General features: G+C 39.1%; 1 long non-coding RNA gene and 1 pseudogene across 1 annotated transcript; both read right to left on the bottom strand.

The window, feature by feature from the left end:
* Nucleotides 1-609: 609 nt before the first annotated feature.
* LOC146457052 (uncharacterized) lies at nt 610-2,701 on the bottom strand (annotated as a pseudogene).
* A 4,768-nt stretch (nt 2,702-7,469) lies between these two features.
* On the bottom strand, nt 7,470-9,500 carry LOC146457053 (uncharacterized). The gene is made up of 3 exons (XR_014858625.1): nt 9,316-9,500; nt 8,706-8,806; nt 7,470-7,806 (listed from the first exon to the last, which is right to left on the bottom strand). It is a non-coding gene; the product is annotated as an uncharacterized LOC146457053 (long non-coding RNA).
* Between the last annotated feature and the right edge of the window lie 1,187 nt (nt 9,501-10,687).

The following is a 10,687-nucleotide window of genomic DNA, read 5'->3' on the forward strand; positions in this document are numbered from 1 at the left end:
TCCATGGATCATGGGATTTCTAAGCGTGGCGTTTAGCAAGATTAATTAATGTAACATGAAAGAAGAGTGGTCATTTTTGAAAAAGGCCTATATGCGCAAAGAAGATACACGGAAGTGTATAATCTCAGTTAGCCAAATCGTAGTATAAGAGCCGTATGGAGTTGAAATAGCCTCCGAGGTGCTATTTATTTAACAATTAGACGGCGAGCTCGAGGTTTCTATCGGCTTCTTAAGACATGGTTCTAAACGTTCACGTTGCCATCATGGGGCTGGTACAAAAGAACACTTAATCCGGAAGGGGGTGTGTGTTGTTTGCTGTGACCTAAACCCTGTCACGTGGTTCATGACGTGGACCGAGTTCCAGCTGACCTCAGCAGGCCTGTCCGCGGGAAAAATGGCGCCGGATTTGAATTTCTCTTTAGTTCTCTTTAGTAATTGCTAGAATCTGTATGTTTAAGTTTTATGTGGGCTTTTTGGCACTTTCTTGTCTAGCCCTTGGGGTTTAAGGTTGAGAGAATAATCTTTGCACCCAACTCCTCCTCCCCCTTCTACTACCAGTGAGGACGCAGCAGATAAACAACAGTAGATCCTTTCACTTAAATTTAATCATCACCAACAGTTACATAAATACGATTGCTCTAAAATTTTTCTGACATCCCTTGCGTCAATGATATCCCCTGTAGCCATGCTCGGGCATGCGCTGTAGGGACTGTTCTGTTCATAGCACTGCCTCAGTGTCTCTAGTTCCTTGTCCCAGTCCTCCTCCCTATCTACCTTAGTGATTTCGCTACTTGGGTCAAGCAAACGATTTTCTATTGAATTGTCATAAACCTGGAAAAAGAGAAAAATAGAATGATAGCATTCAGTGTTGCCAGTGATATGCGTCAAAACACAAGAGAATTTCTTTATTCCTGTCTTGGTTGAACTGCCTTAGCAGCTTACCGTGTCATCTTCCAAGTGCACAACGAAAAACAGTTTCATTTGTGGATTAAAAAAGGACGCCAAAGAAGCGACACTTGACTCTCCATGAAGAAAGTGCCCGCACTTGGCCAACAGTAGGATGTCGCTAAGGACCTGGGAACCAATTTCAATTGGATCGTTTGTTGCAACACTATGGACTGGTTTGTCTGAGTGGTATGCCTGTGCTCTTTTAGCTGCAGTAAAAGCCACCTAAAAAGCAATGAAAGCATAATGGCTTGTTTAATAGTCCCACGAGGCTGCTCTTCCCTGTTAACATAAAATGGAAGCCAAAAACAACGTATAAATATTAATTCTGAAAAAGCTTTCAAAGTAGCTAACGAACGTTCACGCAAATACAAATTAAGACGTATGATAATTTTAGTTCTTAGTCTTGTAGATCGGACTTTGCAGTCTAACTCAAGTTAAGCTCGGTTAGCTATAACGCGTGCATTAGAGAGCAGTCAGACCGGCGGTGGGGATAAACTAACAGTCAGACACAGTCAGTCAGACAGACAAAAAGACAGACAGAGACAGAGAGATATTCGAATGGTCAGATGGATGGATGGATTATTAAGGTAGGATTACCTTATTCTTTCCAAAGTGTTCCACAAATCGTTGAACGCTTTCATCGTTATCACTTGCAATGAAGATTTTCTTAGGTTGTTCAAGTGTTTGAAAGATTACTTGCGTGTCATTGATCCACTGGTCTATCTCAGGTAAAGCTTGTTCCTCCATCTCTGTCCAATGATCAGTACCTCGAATATGAACTCTAACCACATTGAATCCCTCCATGTTTTTGCGGTAGAACTCGTCAACTCGCAACTCTATTATTTTGTTTGGTCGGATGTACTTAGTTATCAAATCTTTCACCCATAATCTTAGATTTGATGTAATCAATGAACCTTTCTCGTACCCTGGGAGACTCTGTCGTCTCCTAAACCCAACTTCTAGTAATGAGCTAGTTCGCGAGGCCCAGTTAGACTGTTGGATTTGTTTTGTGCTTAAGCGTTTGACTGTTCTTACAAGTTCCTGTGTCAATACAGGCCCAGCTATTATATCACCCAAGCAAAGAACTCTACTGGCGTTCAGTTCAATCCTCTTCGAAGGCTCGAAGTAAGCGGGCCAAGAATTTATCTGTGGGTTTCTTGTACAAATTGTTTGACAGATGTTCCATTTTTAAAACAAACATATTTTGTATTCCGAGCATGTCACAGTATAATACATGATCTGAAGTGGCCAATAGCAGAGCAGCAAATCCAGCGTTTCCACAATCGAGAATCGTTGGCTCTGAGACGCAGACTGCGGCAGTATCTTTGGAGGATATGTGTTTGTTATCAGTGATTGCAGCAGAAAATCCTCGTTGAAGTTCTCTCAAAACAATGTCGGTTACGTTGAATGCTTCCTTTTCCTTTTCGTTGGTACTTTTCATTTCTGAATTGCTCATCCTATCCTTAGAAATTGAATATTTGTCCTCGTTGCCTGTGATCGTCTGACCTGCCCAGGTCTCCCTTTTATTGATAGGTGAAGTAGAAAGCCTACCAACCGCCAAGAAGCTCCAATAATTGGCACACAGCCATATGACACAGCTGAAGAGTGTTAGTATCACACCACAGCGTCGATAACCGCCCATCACAGGAGACTATGTAGTGGTCACATTGATTTCTTCAAAGAATGATGAGAATGATACTGGAACTTGTTCAGAGACCACTGTCTTTTGACGAAGCTAATGCACGTTCGTCACTAAAATATTTAAGATGTCTTTCTTTTAATGACTACAGCTGCAAAGGAATAATTGACATTTCAGAGTGAAAACATAGTACATTCTGAATAGAATGAAAACTGAAATTGATATCAGTATGCGTCTCCTCACTTTTTAACAATAAAGTTTGTCATCGTTAGTATAACAGTCTTCTAACGAGGGCTTGTTTCTTGACCTAGCTTTGAGTTTTGTGGATTGTTTTTCAAGAAAATGTAGTTTGGAGTATCGATGGCTGGTGCATTGTATACATGTAGTGCGACTCCGCTTTGATCACATAAATACTAAACCTCGGTTTCACACGGTGTTTAGACTACATGGAGAATACTGTTGTTCCACCTTGTAACAATGACAGACAACATTGTTGTCTGTCCGGTCATTAGACTAATGGGAAAACACTCATTAGAGATTTGAGAGAATGATCCAAAACACCGTCTGTACATTAAACACGAGGGATGTAATTAAAGCTGAAAAGGGTAAAGGTTCAGCTGACCAAATTTTGACAGTGGTAAGTTGCGATAACAATGCAACATGTTCTGCTAGACTTTTTCAAAGTCGCTCGCTTCTCTCTATTCAGTGAATGGACTTGGGCTCGACTTGTAAGCAAGTGTACATGTTTTGCATCTGCTAACGACAGACTCGCCAACCAGCACATTTTTCATCATTATTCTAAAATCTAATTTCTGCTGCAATGCTCTTTACACTGAATTAAAAGATATTGTCTTCACCCATCCGATACTATCTAAAGCGACTGGCCGCACACAGTACTCTTTGTTGTTGTTGTTGTTGTTGTTGTTGTTGTTGAGGCTCATATTAAGTAAAATTAAGAACATTCTAAGAACGTTACCCAGGCTTCAGACACTGCATTTCAATTAAATAAACAAATGCATGCTTTGTTCCAGGCGATTGCAAAGACAATTAACTTTGTTTATAGAGAATGAACCTCCCCACAAGCTGCTCAAGTCGACAGCTTCAATTCACCTGTAGTTCGTCTAAGTACACACATCGCACCGCCCTGGCGACGTGTCTTTTTGATTCAATTCAAGTTTAATGGGAAACTATTCTCTGCAGTTCGACATTTAGCCCACTCACCTCTGAAAGCCAAGTGTATTATGTATTGTCTGAGTTACTTCTCTTCTTTTCTGTTTATCTTGAGCTTCAATTTAATTCAACGCAACCCAAAAGCGGCTCGACAAATTGATACTGACTCGATAATTTAATAAAGATGAGTTCAGACAACTTAAATGAAATAACTCGAAATGCATGAATCATCAATAGGCCATTTTCATGATCGCGTCATTTGACTACAACTACCAGAATTTATTGCGTTTTCCTTTTCGAATTCAAATTTTGCAATCCCAGAGGAGAACAAAGAACAATAGCTATAATTAGCATGTAGATTCTGGTAGTTGTAGTCAAATGACGCCATAGTGAAAATGTCCTATTTCCGCATAAGAAGGGTCAAGAGGATGCATTGATTAATAGCGCTTGGGTCGCGTTGGGTTTGTAACTATGGACACCACAGGGCCATATCATATGCACAAAAATGATTTAGGTGATAAGAACAGTCTTATTTTGAATTCGACAGATGGTTCAAAAATGGTTGTAAGGAACACTGATGACTCAACAAATTCTTTGGTTAGCTCCCTTAAAATCTCGGGAAGGTCCGAGTACGCGCTAATTGGAAGGTACATTGTAAAATGAAAAAAGTCAAATTGGCTCCAAAGACCGAATTGGCCCCAATGTCTCCAGGGCCAATTTGGCCCATGTTGGGCCGTTTTGGACAAAAATAAGCCAAAACAGCTCTGGATGGTACCGATTGGGCCCCTCTTATTTCTGAATTGCTCCACTAAATTCTATTTTGGCACTTCCTCTCAATTTGGCTCTTCAAAGAGCCAAATAGGAAATGCCGATTTGGCCCCAACAAGGGCTAATATGGTCCAATATGAATAAATTGCACACGAAAAGATCAAGCCATGTATAGATATATTTTGTAGTATTTATTACTGAAAACTTTTATGCTATGTACACTTGCAGAAATGTATACAATGCACATTCCCCAAAAATGAAAGTGGCAACTTAGAAGTATGTATTTATCTTTTTCTTGACTTGCAAACTTATCCAAAAGTAATTGGAATACATACAGCGGGATCCTTGCAGACTTATATACACGTGTCACAAAATCTAAAGGAAGGACAGGTAAATCTTGCTGTGTTTTTCCAGATACATCCATACCTCCCCAATGGAGGTTGACTAGGGGCCCAGAATGCCCTATTTTCACATCATATTTACTCAAGCTTTCCCAAGATTGGAAAATCCATATGGGAAGGTTCATAGGTTGAAGGCCCTTATATAAATGTCATCTGGAATTATACATTAGACAAACATATCTATCTGCTTACGTCGAAATCTACACCTGTTCATTGTAAACATCAACATCACTTTTTGGGCAAATACATTTAGAGTCATTGTCGCCAACAATCGTACAAATGCGTAGTGGCCTGAACGTTATCAGCTCTTCTTGGCTCCTAACTGTGATGGCTCCTTCATTCAAAACCCTTACCCGATAAGCATGCAAGTGACTTTCATAATTCAACGTCACTATTTCTTTCAAAACAAAGAAGACTTGTGCATTATCTTTCCCAGGGACTGTCACAATTTTTTCAATGCACGAGAACTTTGGCAAGAGCCCATCGCCTCCTGTGTGGACAGCTACACCTTTTTGGTACTTCGTTCCATGGACAATACACCAGTTTGCCCTAAAAAAGTACAAATTGTTAACAATACATGTACGTCATGATAAATGACACTAGTGAATGTGGGGCTTTCCAAGAACAATAAGACTGGGCAGCTGTACATGTTCTCCAGTGACATAATCATACTTGTAAAATAACAGTACAGCACTTTTTATTGTTAAAGTGTAATGGTGACCATAAAGAGTTTTTAATGTGTGGTTATGTACATTTTGCCATGTTGTTATTATTGTTATTATCATTTCTAAAATTATTTCATTTGTACTTATTGCAGAGGGATGCAGATGTTGACAGGGCGATACAAAATTATGTCCAACCCCAAATTGTAATTATTGGGGATTTATATGATATGGACCTACTCTACATTGTGACTGAGGGAAGCATAATTTGCCAACTCCCGCAGGAGAAGATATTAGATTCTGTCCTGGGATTGCTTGGTTCCTTTTACATCTATAATGTATCGTACACCCAGTGCAAGGCAATCTTGACTTTTTTAGAGCAGGCATTACTTGAAATTGGGCGGGGGCAGACACTTGTCACTGTTTCCTCCTTTTTCAATGACTTGGCAGATGCCTGAGTCAGTTCGTGCTGAACCTTTATTTTTTAAGAACCGAAAATATTGAAAATTGTACACGAGAAACAAAGTGTGATCATTATTTTGTTACCTTCCACAAGCAGGAATACTTAATGTGGCGCTCAAGGATTCCTTGATTTTTCTATATGTTTTTTTTTTTTTTGCATTTGTACGATTTTGATTTTTTTCTTCTGTTCTTAAAAAACCACTGTCAAAAAAATAAAAATGATTGTAGACATTTGCCAGGTCATTTGAAAAAGAGATTACACTCGCAAGTTTCTCTGTTGCTCAAGTTCCACTAATGCTTGTTCTTTAGAGAAACATCAAGATTGTCAAGATTTACTGAATAGTACGGAGATTGGAAAATATGTTGCATTAGGAGGAAATACATTGTTATAAATTTTACAGATTTAACAGTTTATCATGTATGGTATACCACAAGTCTTCAAAACTGTAATTCCCTTGATTGCTACAGTACGGTTTGAAAAGGTATGTACAAGAACCAAATAAACGAGTGTTTGAAAGCTGGAAGTTGAGTTCAGTCTCTTTATTTGCCAATAAGGGAAGAAATTTGCAGGAACAGATAAGACCATTCAACTTGTGAAATGGCCCAACAAGGAGCTGAATTGGCTCTATTTTGAGGGGTCATTTGCAAGAGGGCTAAAATTTAAGGGGGGCTGTTTTGATCACTTAAAATTCCAAAACGGCACTGGTGTTTTTCATATTGACCCTTTACATGGTCTAATTTGGGCCCAATATAAGGGTCGATTTAGCCCCCAAAAGAGGTACTGAAACAGCCCCATTTCAGTGAGGCTGAATTGGCCCTATAACAGTACCAATCTGGACTCACCCGTTTCGGCCCCATTTTTAGGGCCAGATTAGCTCTCTTCATTTTACAGTGTATTTTGCGCGGTCAGATGGCTAGGGCTATTGGAATCCAATAACTGAATTGGGGGTAACCCACGCATTTTTCAGAGATAATTACGCTTTAACTTGGGAAAAATTCTATACATTGTTCCGATACATCTCGGAGATATAAGGGTCTCTCCCCTTCACGTCCCAGGGATCGAGAGAGGGGAGACCACGGGAAAGAGCTACGCCTTTATTTAAACGATATATATGTATATTTCAAAGGTTTTTTATAATTATCGTTGTTTGATTATCTCTGAAAAATGCGTGGTCACCCGCAAATCTTTTTACATTTCAATAGTCCGTCCTAACAACTGCTTTTCTCGCATAGTAATCAACTGTGCGAAAATTCCTCATTATTAGGAGGTACCATTCTTAATTAAGGCAGTTTTTCTTCTCACCATAAGAAGATAAGCAATTTTTTTCTTTCTGGCGCAAATGAATTAATGTTGTTGACTTCAATATCATAATGTGTCTGCTGTAATTTCAAACTGGGATGGAGCTGAATTAAAATATATATCAGTTTCAACAGATTTTTTATTTTCAATTGTTGTATATAGTAAATATAGTAAGCTGACAGAACTGGACTACTCTTTTTCACTTCATATTCATGCCAGTTTCTCAGGAGAAGGTTAGATGGGACTACCAGCAATCTTCAGGTTCGAAATGCTCCAAGCAAAAGGCCTTAAGTTCCTCCAGATACTGGGCCTCTTCGTCCGGGTAATGGTGATGACCAATGCCGGTCCCAAATAAGAAGGTCCTCTTATCGGAATGATCTGGTTGGCCCCTGTTGTAGCCAGTGACACCTCCACTGGTCTCTTCCATGTTAGGGTCCTGATCAGGTACAGTGGTACCTACTCGTGAAAAGAATTGTGCGTTGTTATCTGGTTGTGATATACCTTCATGGACGTCTGTTGTTAAAAGTTTTACCACAATGATCTACTTTGCAACTGATAAATTCTTCAAGTATAGTTCTATATTAGTATTATTATTCAACCACTAAATAAGACGTAGGTGTCTTTTTTTCCCATTGATGATCCTCCCACCTAGAAACCTAAAGCGAGGTTGTTTATTGTTATGCGTATTTCTGACCGTAACAAAGCCAAGTATCCTTCTACTTAGCCAAATCATAGATGAATACAAATGCTACAACATATTGCAAAAATGGCTGTAGAATTATCTTACGAATTGTGTCCCGTTTAAAGGGCTATTGACCTAATTTTTAAATGTCAGTTTTCTCCGAAACGTATTGAAATTTCCCACGTTTTAGGAGAGGGGATTAATAACCCTCTCTCTCATTGGAGATTCTATTTTCTTTTCAAAGCATCATATAAATATCCACACGTGCATGATCAAAGTGAAACTATTTCGTATATGAAGAAGGCTTTCTACATGACCGACATTAAAACGAGGAATTCTAATTTATTAAAAAACTGACTCATTGGATAATGCAGTTCCAGAGTTTTGATTGGTTTAGCGGCCATGGCATATGAGCCATTATACCATGCCTCACAAATATGGTAGGAGTAGGCGTCAGGGACAAAAGAAAATATCACTTAATCTGTGGAATTTAGCAATTTTTCGTGGCCGTTCTTAATAAAACAATTATTCTTCTCGAGCTTGTTAGGGACGAGATGATTATAGCCAACTCGGCGCTGCGCGCCTCGTTTCGTTGGCTATCTATCATCTTGTATCCAACACACGCTCGTGAAATAATTATGAAAGTCACACGCTGGAACCCTCTCATAATTACCTTTTTCCAATATCGATCGACAAAACGATGTAAAAGGCATGACAAGGAACAAAACAAACCAGAAAATATAACACGCCTTCATTACTAACTCCACTTCAGCTCTGTAAAACAAAAAAAACAAAACATGATTTAGATGTAGCTCATCAGCAGCGTAACCTTTTTACTACATTTTTCTACGTATAAGAGTGTATCAGTAGTTGTGTCTTTTAAAGTTAGTTTATCGGTTTTGTTTCTATACTCATGAGTTTTAATTTTAGTCACTGAGCAAAATAATATGGTTGTGACGCGATGAAAAGAAACGAACTGTCCTATTCCTCAATTATATAGTAATGGACAGAAACACGTATGAAAAAGTAATGATAAAAAAAGATTAGAAGACAAAGATGGCGAACAAAATAATGCGAGGAAGAAATTACAGATTGACTGTACAATTTGAGTATACCGGCTCGGCACGATTATGAGAAAAGGAAGCAAACACTACAGAATGAATAAAGCCATGGTCTTATCCTGATTCACAATGAGGTGATTTTCAAAATTGACCTCGAAAATAACAAGAAGGTAAGCGGGAAATAAAATTGTATCACTAATTCACTGAATCAATATCACCAACCTAGGTTGAAGAATTCTCTTTCCTAATGGCTCAATTCAGTCGTGGACAAGAGATTTTAAGGGTTTGAATTCCTCAGTGCTTGGGATGTACGAAATTTAGGCTGAGACCTGTAAACGGACCAACACAAACGATGCAGTAGCAACAGTAAATGAGCAAAATAGTAGAGAGACAATCGGCGGGATATTTTAAAGTAAAAAAAAAAAAAAAAGAAAACATTAATCAATAGATCGTAAAGTGTCCGGGATTGGATGTACATAATTCACTGACAATGGGCTTCTAACTTTTGACATTTTAGAAAAAAAAAAAAAAAAAAAAAACGTACTTCAATTTCTCTTCAAGCAAGGACCATCCGTTTTATGTTCAAGCTGTTTCACTAATTGACTTTTCTCGTTAATTACGGTACTTATGGAATAATGAAAATAAATGTTTAACACCAGGGAAAGGTACTTAGGAATTTAATCGTCCATCGATCTGTTCGTTGAAGGCCCCCGCGAAGATCTGATCAGCATTTCTGAGAAAGTTGGTGTAAGCAGTAAAAGGGTTAAGCTACAAGCGGGTCGCAGTAAGCAACCCAAATTTCCTAAGCTTGATATAATTTTTGGTTAAATTTCTGCTCCAGTGCACACTGTTGATGTACTTTAGTGTACGGAAAGGAGAGATTGGAACGGCTTCATTATTTAATACATTCGAGGGAAGAGAATTTGAATATTTCCATCAAAACATGCCAGCTTTCACTTACAGTAATGAGATTTTGTGGGCCATTTTCTCTCATACGATGCTGCGCTGAGCTAATAGCAAAATGATTATCAGATGCAACTGGGGAGTCAACATCACTCATGCCGAGAGGAAGATAACTCCTAACTTAAAATTCCCCAAGACAACTAAACTGCCTGTATTCCCTGGTCACATGAATATATTTCTTTTAAAAGGTAGCATTGTTCGAGGCAGCTGCTTAGGCTGGTCTCTCGTCCGTAGACCAATCCTGTTTGATTGGATATAAGCTTCCGCCAATAGAGCTCCAGGGGATCGTGAGTGCACGCAAGCGTCTCCGCTAAGTCAAGTACAGCACCAAAACAAAAATCCCGTTCAAACCACTTTACACGGGGTAACAAAATGCTTAGAATGGAGTACGTTCTGAGTAGAGGATTGGAAAGGAGAGGAGCAGAGAAGGAAGGGGGGGGGGGGGGGGGTAAGGGTTTGGAGAGTGCGAATTATACCAGGACGAGGGGAAGAATAGTCTGTAGTGTAAAAAAAGAACTGACATCTGGGATAAGGCAGTGAAGCCCTGTTGGAATACTAACAATCCATAGTGATTTGGCTGACTACAGGGAAGCTTGGAGAGTTAAAGCCCCAGGCGAAAGAGGGAAATAAT

This window comes from Pavona decussata, unplaced genomic scaffold, assembly GCF_977016875.1.
Source record: "Pavona decussata unplaced genomic scaffold, jaPavDecu1.1 SCAFFOLD_249, whole genome shotgun sequence".
Classification (NCBI taxonomy): Eukaryota; Metazoa; Cnidaria; class Anthozoa; order Scleractinia; family Agariciidae; genus Pavona; species Pavona decussata.